This window comes from Dipteris shenzhenensis, chromosome 2 (assembly GCF_047967505.1).
Source record: "Dipteris shenzhenensis isolate YYH24624 ecotype China chromosome 2, Dip_SZ_1.0, whole genome shotgun sequence".
NCBI classification, from domain to species: Eukaryota; Viridiplantae; Streptophyta; class Polypodiopsida; order Gleicheniales; family Dipteridaceae; genus Dipteris; species Dipteris shenzhenensis.
Genome location: NC_141597.1, coordinates 35,457,232 through 35,476,888, shown reverse-complemented (window position 1 = coordinate 35,476,888; position 19,657 = coordinate 35,457,232). Strand labels below are relative to the sequence as shown.

Sequence of the window (19,657 nt, the reverse complement as noted above, 5' to 3'; positions counted from 1 at the left end):
GAAGCCTAAACTCACATGTGCATTCTTCTATGTAGTGATCACTGTCTCCGCTGTGTAGATATCATATGGAATTGTGTCAATCTCTATGGAGAATGGCAGTGGTGCCAATCTCATACCATGACCTAAAAACATGCACAAGGAATTCTAAACTCACATGTGCATTGGCACTTTTGCTATTATCCTACCGCAGCTAATAAAATTAGTGGACTGCTAGACTACCACTAGTGGAGAATGGCAGTGATGCCAATCTCATGCTAGAACCTACAGAATCACACTGATATCATCAAACTCACATGTGGATTGGAATTGGACACCACTCTCCTAGAATACCCCTCCTAGAATAGTAGGGTAAACATTTGTACAACTGGAGAATGGCAGTGGTGCAGTCTCTTACTAGGCCCTAGAAAATGGCATTGAGAAGCCTAAACTCACATGTGCATTCTTATTAGCATCAGTGCCCTTCTCTAGAAGGTCAGGTGAGAAAACTCTCATGTGATAACCTTCACATAAGGAGAATGGCACTGGTGCCATTCTCCTCTGCAATCGATGTGATGAATCGAACTTCTGCCATTCTCCTTAACATCATGGAGGATGGCACCAGTGGCATTATCCTCAAACTCTCACGGAGGATGGCACTTGTGCCATTTTGAACAAACTCACAATCCATGTGTTCAATGGCATTTGTGACACTCTTCTAACATCATATTATGTTGGAGAATGGCATGAATACCATTCTTTATTATAACCATCTTAACTTTGATATTGTGTATATTTGCTTACTGTGTTGGTGTAGTTTTTTATAATGCATATATAAGCTGCTTCGCCTTGGTTATTTTGTTAATAGAAGTTGCATTGTGGTTGTAATATTTCCTACTATAGTTATGATTTTCTATTATACATTTCATTGTGTCCTTGGTTCTTTTGTTAACAGAACATTGCAAGAATGGCTAGCAAGGGAAAGAGAAAGGTTCGAGAGGTGTCAGTTTATGATGGAGTTAGTTCTGGAAGAGGATGGTTTTTGGATATATACAATAACGAACTCCAAAAACTCCATAAAGTGCATTGTTTTGTGAACATCCAAGGAACAACTTTTGAAGATGTTGGACAAGTTAAAGAGAGGGAGGATACCGAGAAAGACAATGTTCCTTGTCTCAAAATTCATACGTTGGGAGGCAATGTGTATCAATTGGATCCTGCTTGTTTTGATCATGCAAGGATGAATGCTACTGGGGAGGACACGATGATATCTAAGGGTTGGATTAATGAGCCAAAAAATTACTTGAAAATTATACCAACCAATAGATATTAGAAAGCTTTGATTTGGTAAAAAAAGGGATAAAGCAAGATCTAAAAAAGAGTAAAAAAGTTTCGAAAAGAACCAAGAAAAGTGATGTTGAGGGATCAAGCTCTCAAGTGTCTCAAAACATTGAAAGAGAAGGCTAGAGAGACCGGTGAGGAGGAAACAACAGGTGAGAAGGAAATAAGGTCAGATGGAAAAACAAGCATTGGGGATAAACTAGAGGCTAAAGACAAAGAGACAACTTTAGGAGGAAAACAGGGACGTACGGGAATAGTCACTGATGGAAGTGGAAGTGGAGGTGATGCAACGGGGAGTGGTGAGACACATATAACAGGACATGGTGAGAAATCATCTGAAGCAACTATCATCCTGTATAAGAAAATCCAGCCAGATGTTGACTTTAAGGCACTACAAAATAAATTGGAAAGGAAGGATACAAGTATGATAGGCTTGATGGAGTACGTAGAGTACTTCCCATTTGGTTTGGAGTTTGAGGTGTTGATCCCAGTGATGAATTGCTTTAGAGCACCAAGCCAATATGTGTACAGGACATTGACCCTCAGCTATGTCAGTGACTTGGTCAAGAGTTTTGCAATGAATGCACGACCTCCTGCAACATGTGCATATCTTATGCCTTACCACACAGGCACAAATACTCCGATGTGCAAGGAAGAGATAAAGGTGGAAAAGTTAAAGGAGTATAATTATTGGACTCTCGCAGGGCAGCATTCGATTTATGCTGCAAGGATGTTTAGTTGTAAGATATCATCAATGGCCAACATGGAGGCACAGACCGTTTTGAAAAATCAACCATATATCGATATCTTACAACACCTAAGGGCGCAGTGGATTGCATTCGGATGACCAAAGAAACCAGCCCAACTTTGTCAAAGGTCATAAAGATCGACAAAGTTGGGATGTGAGTAATAAACTTTGTTTTGTATGCATTTTTATTTCAAGAATGTTTATGGCTTTGTAAAAGAAATGATAGTAGTGTCAATTCCCTGATGTGAGAATGGCACTAGTGCCATTCTTCTAGTTACCAAGTCATGCTTTTGACATGGTAATGGGAGAATCGCACTAGTGTCATTATCATCTCTATTACATGATTTGGATTAGAAGAATGTCTAAGATGATTTTGATTTTTTTATAAAGAATTTTGTAGGAGTTGCAAGCGTATCGATGGGCGCAAACTTTGCTACCAAGGACACACACATGGTCACATATGATGATGACATCTACGAACAATGGATTAGGATTTTGACATTGGTGAAGCAAGGTGATCTTGAGGGTCGAAATCCCACAATAACATATATGAGGTGTCTGCTAGGATTAGAAGACGAAGATGTACGTGCACTTCAAGCAGAGATTGAGTCTAAAGAAATAGTCTTGGTCAAGTCAAGCAAAGACAAGGACTCCATTGAAATGTCTCAACGGGCAACGAAGATTAAGCATGATAGAGCCTTAAAAGAAGCGCTCATCAAGGAGTTCAACTCACGTCACCCTTCGCCCCAACATCAAACATGGGATGCCCTTGCAACTTACCTCAAAATTTATTCAATTGTTTATCAGAGCTTCAAGGGTTCATGTGAGTCATGGGTCAAAGAGAAGCTGCAAGTTGGCAATTCCACACCTGATTTCCCAGAAGCCGCGTCAATCTATGTTGATTGGGTGATTAGTTCAATAGATGGTAACAAGTCTACATCGCAGTCTTGTTTTCCTTGGACAATTATTCAAGTGAACATGGAGATGGAGGGGGAGAGCTTTCTAACACGTCACTCCAAGGGACAACTTCCAATCAGCTTGTGTGTGCTTGACACCTTAGAGGGATCTGCCAAAGGCATGTGTTGGGATAAGGATGCCTTCAAGAAGTTGCTGTGTGGCTTAATGGAGACCATTGCCACTCCATCACAGTATGTATTGCTATCATTTATGACAATGATAGAGATGGTAAATCTCAAGGAAGCAATGATAGAGGCTCGATTTTGGCATAGAAGGTTTGTGGGTGTTATCCATGAATCGGATAGTGCACAAAAGGGTTTGTCTGAGACCTTCTGTTTTTTGTCATTTGTCAGCTCACATGATGGGTTTGATGGATTTGAGCACATGTTAGAAAACACAAGGCCATACACAATAATTGAGGACAATATTCTTTATTCTGATGAGGACGTTGAGTATGAAAAAGAGGTGGTTGTGAAGCATGGCATCATCAAGGAGTGCATCAGGTGCTATTGTAGTAGGGAACATGAAGTTATTGTAAACATCTTTACTAATGGATGTGTGGCATTACAACAATTGTCAAGCAAAAGAAAAGTGATCTCATTGGTGAAGACATCCCAACAGGCGACAGAGGTCGAGGCTATGTGTGTGGCACATGAATCAAATAATCCCCATATTAAGATTTGGTCTAGCATTGAGAGGCCTCTTGAGACACATAGAGCTGATTCACCTATCAATGAAGGAATTAAAGAGGGTGAGCATTACATTGAAGACTTGCGACCTTTAAGTGAAGCAGATCTTGAAGATATCCCAAAGATTACATTGGAAGATTTGGAGCAAGGTCTTTAGCTACTCATTTATGCCTCGTGTATTCAGTTTCAAAATAATATGACTTTTATGGATTTTTTCGATTGCACATACTCTCATTATATTAAAGAGATTAAACATTAGATATGATAAAATTGTGTGACATAATGACATGGGGATTGGTACTAGTGTCATTCTCCCTATGTCGGGTTATGCGTAAGAGGTACTATTAACATTTTATGTGACCTCATATGGAGAATGGCACTAGTGCCATTCTCTCTTTATGGTTATGTAGAAATGGTAATACTGTTATGTTCCTTTCTTGAAAAATTGTATAGTATTAACAATGCTACCAAAGTTTGGATTTGGGTGCTTTCTACAAATCTATTGGACCAAAGTAATACAATATCTATGCTTTCAGATCATGCATTGTACATTTCTTTTGGGACTAGTGGCATTCTCCATAACCTTATATGTAAAATGGCACTAGCACCACCCCAAGAGAAGAATGGCACTAGTGCCATTCTCTCTATGAGTTCAGGACAAATGTTGCACTATTTGCATTCTCAATTGACCTTTAGAGAGATTGGCACCAGTGCCATTCCCCAAAAAGACAATGGAATCAGTGAACGGCGATGGATAATGTTTGTACTTTATTTTTATTTATTAGTTTCATATGCTTTTGTGCTTCGACATTGTTGAATACACTCTAAAGAATCAAAATATTTCTATATTCCTCAACTTCCACAGGGACCAATGATGCATGGAAGGATATGGAGACATCAAATGTAGAGGACAACATACCACCCAAAATGGGGACTATCAATTACGCGATGGATACATGAGGTATAGAAGAAAACATAACCCCAAAAATGGAGAAAATTGCAACGAATATCATGAATCCTAATATACTTTTAGAAGAGAACATGGATGAACATACTATCTCAACATTGGGGACAAGACTAGATAATCTTATTGTTGTTGCAAACATGTATGAAAACATAGCACCTGACAATTTGGATGAGTCAGAAGCCAGCAACTTCAAGGAGAATTTGGATCTATATCCACATACAATTTCTTTGGATATGCCACGATTAACAATCATATTAGACTTGAATGGCCTATTATTAAGTCGCTGCCTATTCAAGTCTCCAATACATCCGTCTATTATGCATGGCAAAAATAGTTATAAGTTTGTTTGTCCTGGGTGCATAGAATTTCTTAAAATCTTGCTACAAAGATTTAATGTAGGTATCTGGTCAACTGCGATGGAGTATAACGTACTTGATATGGTAGGAAAGCTGCAAAATTATGCAAATGAGAGCCTCCCTTTCTTTGTTATATGGTCTCAGCAAGGATGCTACACTTACAGTAAGACGAGGATAAATAGGCCTAACAAGGTTGGTGTTGAGGCAATGTTCAAACTCTTAGCAAAAATCTCAAAGGCATTTGGATGTGATGCTAGAAGGACAATCCTTGTTGATGACTCCCCATACAAGGCTTGCATTAGCCCTCCATCAAATTGCATATTTCCTTCAACGTTTGATGTACAAGACAAGGATGATAATATTCTACTGAGAGAGTTGATGCCGTACTTACTACAACTCAATGAAACTAAAGATGTGCGCAGCATGATTGAGACAAATTGGTATGGACAATTACCTGTGATGGAGGGGCATAAGGATTTCAACCTTGTCCAGAAAGTAATTGATGAATGGAGGGAGGAAAATCATGCATGGTCAAGAATGGAATATAAAACAAGAAATCTTCCTCTTGCAGATCAACTAAGAGAGAGAGATATAGGTGGTAATACAGAACCAAAGGGTGTACACCCTAGGGTAACCCATGGTGGTGATGGCCAGGTGCCTAAACTCAATGCATCCCAAATAAGACTTTTAAGGAATGCTCCGCAACTCTCTAGCATGAATGCTATGCAAGTTTCTCAATTGGCTATAGACCTAGGGTACAAAAGTCGCTATATCAAGAAATACATTGCTAAGGGCTACATAAACTGACTACAGAATGTGTATTTTTCATGAAGGTACATATGTCAAAGTGTTTTTGGATTTTATCTCAAGTCTATATAACTGTTGTTGCAGCTAATTGAATTTGTCTTTTGTGATGTAGATAGATATACATTCAAATCAAGCTTGAGTAGGTACATACTAGAACGAGATCCATTTGGACCACCAAAGTTACCTGTCCCTATTAACAAAGTGTTCTGGATAAAAAATGTGGCTTTTGAGGTGCATGAATCAACCATTACAAGTGCTGGCTTGGGCTTGTTTGTGCATGACTCCATCAAGAGAGGGACTACTATTCTCCATTATGGAGGTGACAAGTACTCCTAGAGAGACTGGAAGGAATTATGTAGAGTTCATCCAAGGCTAAAGAAGTACTCTATCCAAGAGGACCCTACTGTCCCTATGAAAGATATGGTGCAAATTGTTGGTGATGTTCAATATGGCAATGTGGCAGGATTTATTAATAGCAATAGAAATACCAATGTAAAGCCAAATGTTTGTTATGTATTTTCGCCTAATGTTCCACCTTGGTATGACCCCATGATGAACATAGATATTGCAGAATATGGTCATATTTGTATTGAATCCATAGATGATATACATGCAGGAGAGGAGCTATTTGCAGACTATTTGTTCATCGAACATCAAGGAATGATGTTGTTGTCCTCATGCCAAAGACAACAATGATGATGTAGCAGTATAATACAGGAGGTTCAAGATATCTTCTTTGATTTTTGGACTCAAGAAACAAGAGTGTCCCCCAATAAGAAAGATCTCTATTGAAAGAGAATAGGCAAAAAGTGCTATGTGAAGCGACCTATCCACCTTCTTGAGGAACCTCAGGTCTGGTGCAGCCACTGCTTTGACTTTCATGGGGATGGTATTGGGTACTTCCAATAGGCACAACATTACTTTAGGCATTCATTGTTCCCCCAAGAATTCTATGGCTTTTTGGATTGCTTTGGATTGAGGTGCCTTTTGACTACTTCAAAAATGTTTTGTGGCTACTAGGGGCCATAATGAAGAGCACATACATTAAAGTTACTAGATGCTTTTTGGCTACTTTGTAACTACTTTTTTACCCCCCCAAGCAAATCCAACTAGACCTACTTTTTGGATGACTATTTGAGAGTGCTTTGAGAATTCTTTGTGGCTAGAGCCATGATAAACTTCTTTCAAACTATTTGACAGTGCTTTGAGAATGCTTTGTTTGAGACTTCTTGGAGGTTGATGTTGTCTGCTTTCAAAATGATTATAGACTACTTTGTTGTTTGATAATGCTTTTAGATTTGTTGCCGATTTTTTGGAGCCATGATGGAGTACTTTGAGCATGCTTTGACATGCGTTTTGATTGGTTGGAGCCATAATGAACTGCTTTGATAATTGTTTTGGGCTTCTTCTTGATGGGTTGGAGCCATCATGAAGTGCTTTGAAACTACTTTTTGACTGGTTGGAGCAATGTTTAACTACTTTGAGACTATTGAGATGCAATAACACTGAGATAAAATCTTTACGCCATGATGTCTTAGATTCCTACCAAGTTTCATCTTGTTTTGACCATAGATGCCTAATATACATAGAAAGCCTATGATATCGGATTTTAATTAATAAGTAGATTATTTAAAAGCGGCTAATATTTATGTAATTGTTGCTGTTGTAGCTTGGTTGTGCATAGACTCTCATAAAGGAGATGGCTATATATTTAGTTCCATGGAGGTGATTTTATGTAGCAAAAGACAAGTAGTTGCATATGCTACAATCCATGATAGTGATCCAAATTCTCTATCACTTTAAAAGACTTGGCGAAGATAAGGTGGCAGTTATTGTATCAAATATTCTTAGTGCACATGTTGAACTAAAGCATAAGTGTGGTGATATGGAAATACTTGGAGATGTTATGCCTTATAATGTTTTGAACAAATCATTTATTGCATGGAATAGAGATGAGACTTGTCCAACACATATCATTGGGAATACAAAGTGCATTTCTTAGGATTTTAGTGTGGGAGATATTTTGCAAATGATATCATTTGCAAATAAGAACATAGCGGAAGGTCAAGTTTTTGGGTTTGAACAAGTGGATCAATGAACATATGTGCAAATGAGGATTGTGAAAGTTACTAATGATGGTATGGATGATAGCGTAGCATCATTGGATGGTCCCTTTTATGAGGAAGGAAAAGTTTGGTAGTGCTTTGCATGTGCTTGGTAGTGCTTTGTGATTGGTCTCTCACACCTTTGTGCATTGTGACTGCTTTGGCAGTGTTTTGCATGTGTTTTGGCGGTGCTTTACATGTGTATGGTACTGACTCATGAGTGTTTATGTCTCCTTTGTATGTACTTTATGACTACTTTGCATGTGCTTTGTGTCTAGTCTCTCATACCTTGTGTTTTGGCACTTCTTTATATGTGTTTTTGGCAATGCTTATAGTTGTTTTGGGCAATGCTTTATGTGTTTTTGGCACTTCGGTCTATTTTTTTTTTGCATTGCTTTGTGTGTTTCTGCAAATGCTTAAATCTCCACTTGAAAATTTACATGTCCTTTCTTGGGATGTAGTCTTTGTTGATAATTCATAGGTTAATCAGACAAGCCTGGAAGACATAAACTTGCCCATATATTTGGTGTTGAACCTAGAACTCATTTGGGTAGCAGAGAACACAAGAAGGATGCAAAGATAAGCTCATGGCATGGGATTGATTTCCCACATGTAGTCATCCAAGATAATTTGTAGGTTAGCGGGCCGTCACACAAGCTTGGAAGACTTGAACTAGCACATACTTTTACTTATGAACTTGCACCTTTGGTGGGTAGCATAGTACATGAAAAGACTATCCAACTAAGACCAAAACCTGTGTCAACAATTTCAAAAAAGAATTTAATTCAATTGGAAGATGAAGAAGAGATGGTTGATGCAAAGGTAGGGGTCCATGACCTGTTTGAAGCTCTCATAATGCAATCACTACTATAGTAGAAACTGTAGGCACAAAGTCTAGCAATCCAGAGGGATAGACTATTAGAGATTGTGGTTAAAGGGATGGTCAAATAAAAACTTCAAGAGGAATTATGAAGAGAAGTGGAGTCCATCAAAGAATCTACCTAACCCCAAGGGGAAAAGGGCTAGAACCCCGCGTAATGTTGATAAGGTTGCGAGTCATGTGGCAAAGTGGAAAGAAAGTATGGTAGCCTCCAACCATGAGCCATGGGCTTGCAAGAGGATGTAGCTTTTAGATTACAAGTTTGGGTTATACCCACATGTATTCAAGTATCATGTTACTGAAGTTTGATTTATACCCTCATGTAATGAAGTGTCATGCTTTAGACACCCAAAGCAACATATTTCAGAATCTCTAATTGTAGTCAGAAGCTTTCTTCTCAACTATCTCTATGAGAGAGTGCCTTGTACTAGCACACATTAAAAATATTTAATCAACATAAAAAAATTTATAAGTATCATCACACATAAATGTGAAGAGTTAAGAGTTGGATATTTTGATAGATGTTGGTTCTTTTTAGTCCTTAGCTGATGAATCTATTGATGAAGTTAAAAAACTTAGCTAATAGCTTTTCTTTCAATGCTTGTATCTTTATGACAAACATCAATTCATTCCAAAATTTGGGAGTGTATATATTGGCACGCCTTTGAAAATTTTATGAGAGAGCAAGAGATGGAGATTAACGAACGAGAACATAATCATTTTGTGGTTTGTATAGATGTTGAATAATTGGTGGTTTTCACAGATGTGAAAAGGCCTTTCCAAATCTGGCCCAAGATGAGTGCTTCTAAAGCATGTGGGTCTTATCCAAAACAACAAAGGAGAGCACACAAGGTTAAAGAATCCAAGGTAGGGGTCATTCATCGTAGCAATGATTTTTCCATATCGCTCCCAAATTGGGAGAGTAGGCCTACCGTGGCTCCCCCTGCACATGACTAAATCCCCAAAAGAAAGAGCCAAAAACATAGTGCTCTTGTTATAGACATGAATAGCATACTGGTTTACCAACACAACCATGAAAATGAGTTGTTCTAGCCTCGATGGCATGTATATACATGGAAAGTACAGTACTTTAGCATAGGACCTAATGTTGATATCACATTTCTTTTTCCATAGGATGCATATATAGTTTGCATTGGGTTACTCGATGGTTTAATGTGTATATATGGAGCTCATAGCATATGCACAACCTAAAATGGTGGTTTGAGTTGTGCTTTCTTGACTTGAGTTCTATGATCTTAGGGTGGATGGATCAAAAGTACTGTGACTTGATGCATTTCACTTTCGTGGGTGGGAAGCTCATGTTTTACAAGCACTTATGGTATTTTTGGGAGCAATACCCTTTCTACGATTGTGACTATAGCATACTTATAATTGATGATAGTTTTTACGATCATGACTATAACATACTTATACAAGTGTGCATGAAATATGGAAGAAGCATTCACCATACTTCTAAATATGGCATTAGTCCTTGCACATATGCCATATGGCAGCATACAAAGCAAGGGATCTCTCAGAAGTAGTAACACAAACTAATAATTCTCTGCTTTCAAAGAAAGTCACCTGCATTGTGCTCTCATTACATAATAACAAAACTACTCTCATAATAGGCTCACCCTATTTACAAGAACCCCGACTGCATCTAGCCATGATTCATTGCTGCCAAGTCCAACATTCATACCATCCAATAGGTTTCTTTGTGGAAAAAACTATAATATCACTTCATGCATTGTGAGTCATCGCTCCAATATTTATTGGTTGGCAAGAAAGTTGGACTTGGCAACAATGAATGGTGGGCATAGAAGCAAACTTGGTTCTTATATCCTTGGAGACTCTGAAAGTGGTTCATCATGGCTCCTTGGTTCTTATAACCTTGGTCCGAACCAGTTAGGAAGTAGTATAAAAAAACTCAAAGCAGTCCATCATGGCTCCAACCAGTCATAACGTAGTGTGACAGCAATCTCTTGAAATAGTATTATAGCAGTCACACTAATTGCTCCAACCAATCAAAAAGTAGTCTCAAAGTAGGTACTCATGGCCCCAACCAATTAGGAAGAATTCTCAATGTAGTTCAAAATGTTTCTATTTGTAATAATTAGTTGTTGGGGGTAGGGGGGAGTGGTATATGATGGAAAAATATTTAGGGATAACGAGGAGTGGGGGAGAGCTTCAAGTAAATAAAATATTTAGGGATAAAGGGGGGAAGGAGGGCTTCAATTAAATAAGGAGGGGGGAGGGGGGGGGAGTGGTATATGATTGGAAGATTTTTTTTTTGATGCTCATGTATGAGGTCGTAAAAAACGAGAACAATGAAAACCGTGTCTATTGGAAATAATACTTTGCATGGGACTTAAAGTGAATATGTTTAAGTAGTGTTCAAATTATCATACCATAGTACAAATGCACATATGATAGGAGCACACCGATACGTGTTTTTGGTGCTCATGTATGAGACATGGTGAAAAATGAGAACATATGTGTGCCCAACCATGAAAACGGTGTCTAATGGATACTTTGCATGGGACTTAAAATGAATAATTTCAAGGTGTGTGAAAAGTATCATATCCATAATACCCATGCATGTGAAATAGGACCACGCTGATACATATTTCTAATACTCATGTATGAGAGGTCGTGAAAAAGGAGAACATATGCGTGTGCAACCATGCAAACGGTGTCTTATGGACATGATACTTTTTACAGACCTTAAAGTAGATAGTTTTGAGGAATGTGCAAAGTATCATACCCATTAGACAAATGCACATGCGATAGGATCACATTGATGCATATTTTTTAATACTTGTGTATGGGACGTGGTAAAAAATGTGAAAATATGTGTGCCCAACCATGCAAATGTTGTCTTATGGACATGATACTTTGCATGGGAATTAAGTATATGTTATGGTGTGTGAAAACTATTGTACCCATCGAACATATGCACATGTGGTAGTAGCACACCGATGCGTATTTTGTCATACTCATGTATGAGATGTGGTGAAAAAATAAGAACATATGCTTGCCCAACCATGAAAATAGTGTTTGATGGTCATGATACTTTGCATGGGTATTAAAGTGAATAGTTTTAAGGCATGTGCAAAGAATTTTACCATCATACATATGTACATGCGATCGGAGCTTGCCGATGCGTATTTTTTCATACTCATGTATGAGACATGGTGAAAAACGAAAACATATGCATGTTTAACCATGCAAACAATGTCTGGTGGACATGATAATTTGCACGGTTCTTAAAGTAAATAGTTTTAAGGTCTTTGAAAAGTATTGTATCCATTGTACAAATGCACGTGCGGCAGGAGCACGCTAATGCATAGTCTTTATACTCATGTATGAGACATGAAAAGTGAGAACATATGCATGCCCAACCATGCAAAACCATGTTTGCTGAGCATGATACTTTGCACAAGACTTAAAGTAAATAGGTTTAAGGTGTGTGCAAAGTATCATACTAATCAGACAAATACACGTCATAGAAACACGTTGAAGCGTATTTTTTTATACTCAAACGCAAAAGAAATGTGTGCCCAACTATGCAAACAGTTTCTAATGGACATGATACTTTGCATGGGCCTTTAATTAAATTGTTTTAAGGTGTGTGAAAAGTATTGAACCCATTGAACATATGCACATGTGGTAGTAGCACACCAATGCGTATTTTTTCATACTCGTGTATGAGCCCTGGTGAAAAAATAAGGACAGATGCTTGCTCAACCATGCAAACTATGTCTAATGGACATGATACTTTGCATGGACCTTAAATTGAATAGTTTCAAGGCATGTGCAAATAATTTTACCCATTGGAAATATGCACATGCAATAGGAGCATGCTAATGCATATTTTTCCATACTCATGTATGAGACATGGTGACAAACGAAAACATATGCGTGCCCAACCATGCAAATAGTGTTTCATAACCATATTGTGCATCGATGGTCTCAAGAATATGAAACTTGGTAGGAATCTAGTACATGATGGCATAAAGCTTTGAATAGGTTTTATTGCACTTGTAGTAGCATAGCATATTGTTGTAGGGTAGATAACTCCTTTTCTACCGCACCGTGAGCTGAAATATGTTAGATAGGGTAAGGTCAAATCCATGTCCCTATATCTTGGAATGAATAGAGACTTGGTATTCCTCTCAATCACATTGTACCCAATTACCATACAAAATCTTGTTCCATGGATAGGTCTATACATGCCTTTTTGTTCAAAAAATGACCGTCGCGCACACTACAACACGTGAGGGTCACCAACGTTTGTTTTTCATAACCATGTAGAAGACAAAATTTTGAAGGAATATAATAAATGATGGATTAAAGATTTTGGCTAGTCCTTATTGTATTTGGAGTAGCGTAGCATATTGTTTTAGGGTAGATAACCTTTTCTTTGCATACTGTGACGAGAAATATTTTCCTTAAGGTAAGGTTGAATCCATGTCTCTATATCTTGTAATGGACCGAGACTTGGTATGATCTCATTCATATTATACCAAAGAATCATATCAAATATTTTCCCATAAATAGGTATATACATGGATTTTTGTTGTAAAGAACCTCGTCGCACACATTAGAACACATGTGCACCAACATTGGTTTTTGATAACCATGTTGGACACCGATAGTCCAAACAAGATAAAACTTTGTAGGATTCTAATAAATTATGGAATATATATTTTTTCTAGGTTTTATTTCATTTCGAGAGTAGCATAACATATTAATGGACCAAGAATTGGTATCAATCTCAATAACATTATACCCAAGCACCGTGCCAAATCTTGTCCCATAAATAGATCTATACTTACCTTTTTATTCCACAAATCCCTATCGTGCATAGTACAACACGTGAGGGTCACCAATGTTGGCTTTTCATAACCATGTTCGGCATCAATGGTCAAAAGAAGACAAAACTTTGTAGGAATTTATTATATGATGTCATAAATATTATGGCTAGGCTCTATTGGATTTGGAGTAGCATAGCATGTTGTTTTAGGCTAGATAACTCTTTCTTTGCCACACTGCGACAAGAAATATCTTTGTTAGGGTAAGGGCAAATCCATGGCTCTATATCGCATAATGGAATAATACTTGGTATGATTTTCATTAATATTATACCAAAGCACCGTATCAAACCTTGTCCCATAAATAGGTCTATACATGGATTTTTTATTTAAAGAACCTTGTCGCACACACTAGAACATGTGTGGGTCACCAACCCTTCACCAACATTGGTTTTCAACAATAACCACATTGGAAACCTATGGTTGAAAGAAGATGAAACTATAGTCACCCCAAATGAGGACACCCAGAGATCTAGGCCACTCTGCTAAATCATTAGGGAGAATCATTATCAAATAGTTTGATCTACCCTATCTAGAGATGCCCTTTACAATATAGGAATTAAAGGAGGCAGTTACAGCTATGGCAGATGGTAAGACACCAGGAGAGGATAGGCTGCCTATTGAGTTTTATAAGACTTTTTGGGATTTGGTTGGCCCTTACCTTTTGTTACTATAAAGCCTGAGGAAGGGTGCTCTCCCCCTTCATATCAATGGGGGAATAACCAAATTGATTCCAAAAGAGGGCCCCAAAGATGAGCTAAAAAATTGGAGACCCTTAACAATGCTAAACTACAGTTACAAGATATTTGCAAAGGCTCTAGTCATTAGAATACAAAGTAAGATGAAAGAGTGGATTCTTCCTTTACAAAAGGGTTTCATTAAAGGCCGTCATCTCCTTGAATCTATCATCAACATGGTGTGAGTATGCCACAGAATCTAGACAAGCTATATGCTTTCTTGAAGTTGATTTTGATAAGGCACATGATAGGCTAGAATGGGATTTTTTAATTCAATCCTTGCAAGACGTGGGACTTGGTCCACCCTTTGTTCCTAGTGTCAAACTCCTTCTCACTAATGCTTCAGCTAAAGTGAATGTTAATGGGGTGATCAGTGAACCTTCCTTTTTGAAAAGATCAATCAGTCAAGGATTCCCCTTAGCCACTCTACTTTTTGCTAGCTCTTGGTTGGATCCTTAGAAGTCAAATTCAAGAAGGCAACCTCTAGGGGATTGAGCTTATGAATGGTAAATATATTGTCTGTCAACAATTTGCAATTTAGAAAATATAACTAAATCTTGGTTTTAAAAATGGAAAGGAAGATGATTGAGAACAAGGAGGATTAGAGACCTACACATGGGCGTGCATTTTCCATCTAGTTGATCACAGTTCCTCCTCCAACTTATGGAAAAAGAAATTCATGTCATGGACCCATGCAAAGTTTCTTCGTCTGTCGAAGCCTGCCCAATCACCGATTTCTTGAGAACTGAAATAAAAAACATTAAATGAAGTGCTACAAGCAAAACAATGTATTCAAACCAAAATAAAAGTTTCAAAAGAAGTATGTAGCACAAATACTTAAAATCCACTGCATGGTTTTGGACCTCCTACCACTCCTGCAGAAAGGCTTTAATCTCCTCAAAAGCACCCCAAATAGATTTCCAAAGTGAGCTTCCTTTGGTTTTATAGGGTTTAGGATTAAAGGTAGCTGAAGTAAGAGGACAATTCCTCCATTTAGGAGCCCTATCGAGTCTGATGTGCTTCATATTTCTCAACAAAAGCTAAGCCCAATCATCTTCTATATTTAACAGAGCTTTAATTACCCATGTGGAAGAGAGTTTTTGGGTAGCAGTAGCTAAAATATATGTAACACCTAATCCTCCTTCTTCCCGGGGTTTAATGCAGTAGCTCCATCTTACCTTGGATATTTTGTTGCTACCACCACACAAAAAGGACCTACACATTCCGATTAATCTATCTAATTGAGTTTTAGAGGGAGATTAGCAAGATAGATAGAAAATAGATATAGGGTAAAGGAAGTTATTAATCACCAATCTCCTCCCTGCCAAATTTTCTTGAAAGCTTCTCCAATTATCTAACTTTTTTTGAAACCTGTCTAAGAACCACTCCCACCTTTGTTGCATTGTTATCTCAAATCCCATTGGATCCGCAATAGACTAAAAATCATGCCCTTTTTCATTCTAAGACACCTCAGATCCTGTAACACCAATTGATCTTTGCCTTTTAAAGTATCAGAACCTATTGTGGAATGATTGATTAACGATCCTGAGGCATCTCTGAAACAAACCTTGGAGCCATTTACTCTGATCTGTTCCTATCTCCTGAGATCCTTTTTAGTGGTAATAAGATCCTCTTGGTTATGTGCATCCTCTGTTCTGGCTTTTCATTCTAGAAATTTGATATTGTTATGAATAAGCTCCATTCTTTGAGCCTTGATCTTAGCTCTACGTTTTCTAGCTATTTTAAGAATGATCTAGGTATTCTGAACAACCAAAGCCCAAGTTTTTGAAGCAAAAATGCTCTTGGCAAAAGCATATTTCTAGGCCTTCACAATCAAAGACTTCACACTCTCTAAGGAAAAAAGCTTTGGATCATCAGATTTGAACCAAGAGGAGCCCCAAATACCAAACCCAAAATCACATCTTAGTAAGACAGGTTTATGGTCTAAAAAACTTAGGGAGGAGAAACCCTATATTTTTAAGGATCAATGCATGTTGAGAAGGCCCTATGAAACATAAAACCTATCGAGTCTGGACTCCCTCTTGTTATCTCCTATTTGACTATTACACCATGTAAAGTCACCAGCTCTACCCACATCTACCAATTGCTAGTGTTCCTTGCATTCTTTCCTTAACACCAACTCAGCATCTCTGATGCAAGTAGCCTTTTCAAGCCATTTGTCTCTCTTTAATTCAACCATATTAAAATCTCCCATTTGATACAATTACCATCTACACATTGTAAAGATTCCCATAGCTCTTTTCTATCCATTGCTAAATTGGGGGCATAGAGATAAATTACTGAAAATTCAATCTCTTTGATAAGGCATTTAAGCATCACTCATCTATGGTGACTTGAGTGACACCTCCATTGTAGTGAGATAAAACACCAAAGGCTGTCCCACCCTTACCCTCCACATGTGAAGTGAATTACCACACTCTTCTTTTATCTATAACTTTCAGTCTATCCTCTAGTAGATTTCCACAAGCCTTGATTTCTTGTAATGCTAGAAAGAGAGGTGATAAAGAATTAGCTCTCAACCAGAAAAGCTAGTTCCTCCCTTCTACCAGGGTCCATTAACCCTCTAACATTAAGAGCCAAGAAGGAAAATATTTTATTTGACATTCTTCTTCTGCCCTTTTTTAGCCCTGAGGTTGGGGTTGTTAACTTGTACAATGGTAGCCTTGGATTGTATCCTCTTGTGTTGAATAATGAATGCCTCACCTTGGCTAGAGTCATCTTGAAATTTAGCTGGAGTTCCCTTCAACTGCTCTTCTTCTTATTCCTCTTCAATCTTGTCTCTCTTCCATAGATCTTCTTTGTTGACATCCTCTTCAAATTCCTTTGAACAACTAGATTCTATCACCATATTGTCCTCTTGACTAAAACTATTACTACCTTCAATGGCATCTTCTTTGTCCTTGAGAGGTTTAAAAGGATTCTTATGTGTTGTATCTAGAACACTAGCAACCTTATCCTTTCCAACATTTTTGTTGACACACTGATCTTCATGCTAAGTTTTCAGAGGAGGTTCCTGAGTTTTAGGAACCCACCTCTCAGTAGGAGCATCTTTCTTGACCATAGAAGGCTCAGCCTCTTTAGCCTTACCCCTCTTTAGGGGACATTTTTTTACCACATGAGTGGAAAGACCACACAAAAAACATGAATTTGATCGATTCGTATAAGTCAATGGTTGCTCCCTATAAATGCTCCCATTTCTATTAAGAATGGTAATAGTCTTGGGCATCTCCTCAGCTATATCCATCTTGATGCAAATTTGAGGATTACCCCTGGGATTAATAAAGTTCTCCTGCTCTACCCCAAGCACTTCACCTAGGCCACATCATAGAAAGGGCAATTGATTACATAGATACAAAAGTCGAGTTCTACCCACACAAGGATTTTGGTAGACCTAGGGGCATCAGGGGAGAATTCCTTAGTCCAACACTCTAAATATAGTGGTTGATTTGTAATGGTCCAAAGACCATGTTGCATGGCTCTTGCAGCCATTTTCGGTTTCTCAAATAAAAAGAAAAAAAAGCCTTTTTTTAGGAACCTCACATTGAGTGCATTCATTCCCTTTCTGATCCAATTGGTTCTTATCCAAGACTCTATAAAGGCCAAAGGGGATCTAACACCATGAAGAAATCGAACTAAGGCATGCGTGCGCAACCAAAACATAGAGTCATTTAGCAATGTATCATCCAAGAAAGACATTATTGTCTTACCTGGGGTAGCAACTTCACATGCTCCATCATACTATTGTGCTCTATTAGCATCTTGTTGTGTAGCATGTCCAGATTCCATATTTTTCTATGATGAGACACCTTTAGCCTTCTCCTGGTTGGCAGGGAGCCTTGACACACTCGAAGATGAATAAATATGCTCATTATTTTCTCTTCCTGCCCCTTCTTTTCTTGGAGAATCTCCACTTGTTGTTGAGGACAGTCTCACTCTGATCTAATCAGTAGGTCCTCTAAAGGTTTCATCTTTTCCTTCAGTATTAGCTCCTCCTTTACTGCTATGAGAGGGTTCATAGGAAGCTCTACTCCATTCAATTTGGTGCTCACCTGATTGGAAAATTCCAACTGTTGTGCTGGAGGCTCTTGCAACTGCTCGGTTTTCACCAATGCTTCCAAAGTCATATCTGTGTTGGGGAGAGGCAGAGGTAGCGACTTTTTGTACATCTCCCGAGGCCAAGATCCCATTTGTAGCGGGAGTTCCAATAGCAAAACGTGATCCTATGGGGAGGCTAAAGAATTTCCCCTGTGGCTTTTGAGCTACATGCAAGTATGAGGGGTTCATAACACCTCCTCCTCGACCTCCTCGGTGGCCAATGGCGGAGAGATGAGCGCACATCATATAGGTTCTACATTAGCGCAGGAAAGCAAATCTCATCTGAGGTATCCAACTCATCAAACTAAGACGAAAAGGAGAACACTCCAATATGGCTGGTGTAGCAGAGGGAAACTTTGTCAGGAAATCATGCGTAACATGCTGTGAAAGGGAATGTCTTTAGGATGGATGGATGTTGAGAGGTGAAGGTGACCGGACTAAATGTTACCCTCAAAAATTTTGCCCTCTCTGCAAGACTAACTTTAACAAAGCCCTACAATTATTTTAACAAGACAAATGAGATAATGCTACCTCATGAGGAATGTCAATATTGGGTTCACAAGCCTCCCATATGTTCCCATTGTTTTTAGCACTAGTCTTAGGCCACACCTATTTTGCCACATCAAGATTAATAAGTATATGTGATTGCAATAACCCATGTATCATGTGTAGTGGACCTATGTGACATCATTATGTGTATAGAAATGGAACATCTTTATGCATTAGAGGCCCTTGTACAAAAACACAATCGTAACTCATGGATATCTTTAGGCTGTGGCCAGTTTACTATCACTTCTACCTTCTTGGGATCTACTCTCGAGAAATTTTTCAACTGAAACGATGTGTCCAAGATATTCAATTTCAGGCTGGAAAAAAGAACTTTTCTTTGGGTTGGCATACGGTTGGTTCTCATGTAAGAGAGAGAAAAAAAGATCCAAGTGTTTCTCATGTTCCTCTCGACTCTTGCTATAGATCATGATATCATCAAAGAAAACTACCACAAAGTCTTGATAGGGTAGGAAGATACGATTCATCATCTGACTAAATGTGGCAGGTGCATTGGTCAATCCAAAAGGCATAACAAGAAATTCATAGTGACCA

General features: G+C 38.3%; 1 protein-coding gene across 1 annotated transcript in view; it reads left to right on the top strand.

Moving 5' to 3' along the window:
• LOC147904685 (uncharacterized) overlaps positions 1–19,657 on the top strand; it is a 58,876-nt gene that overhangs the window by 24,963 nt on the left and 14,256 nt on the right. The window lies entirely within an intron of this gene.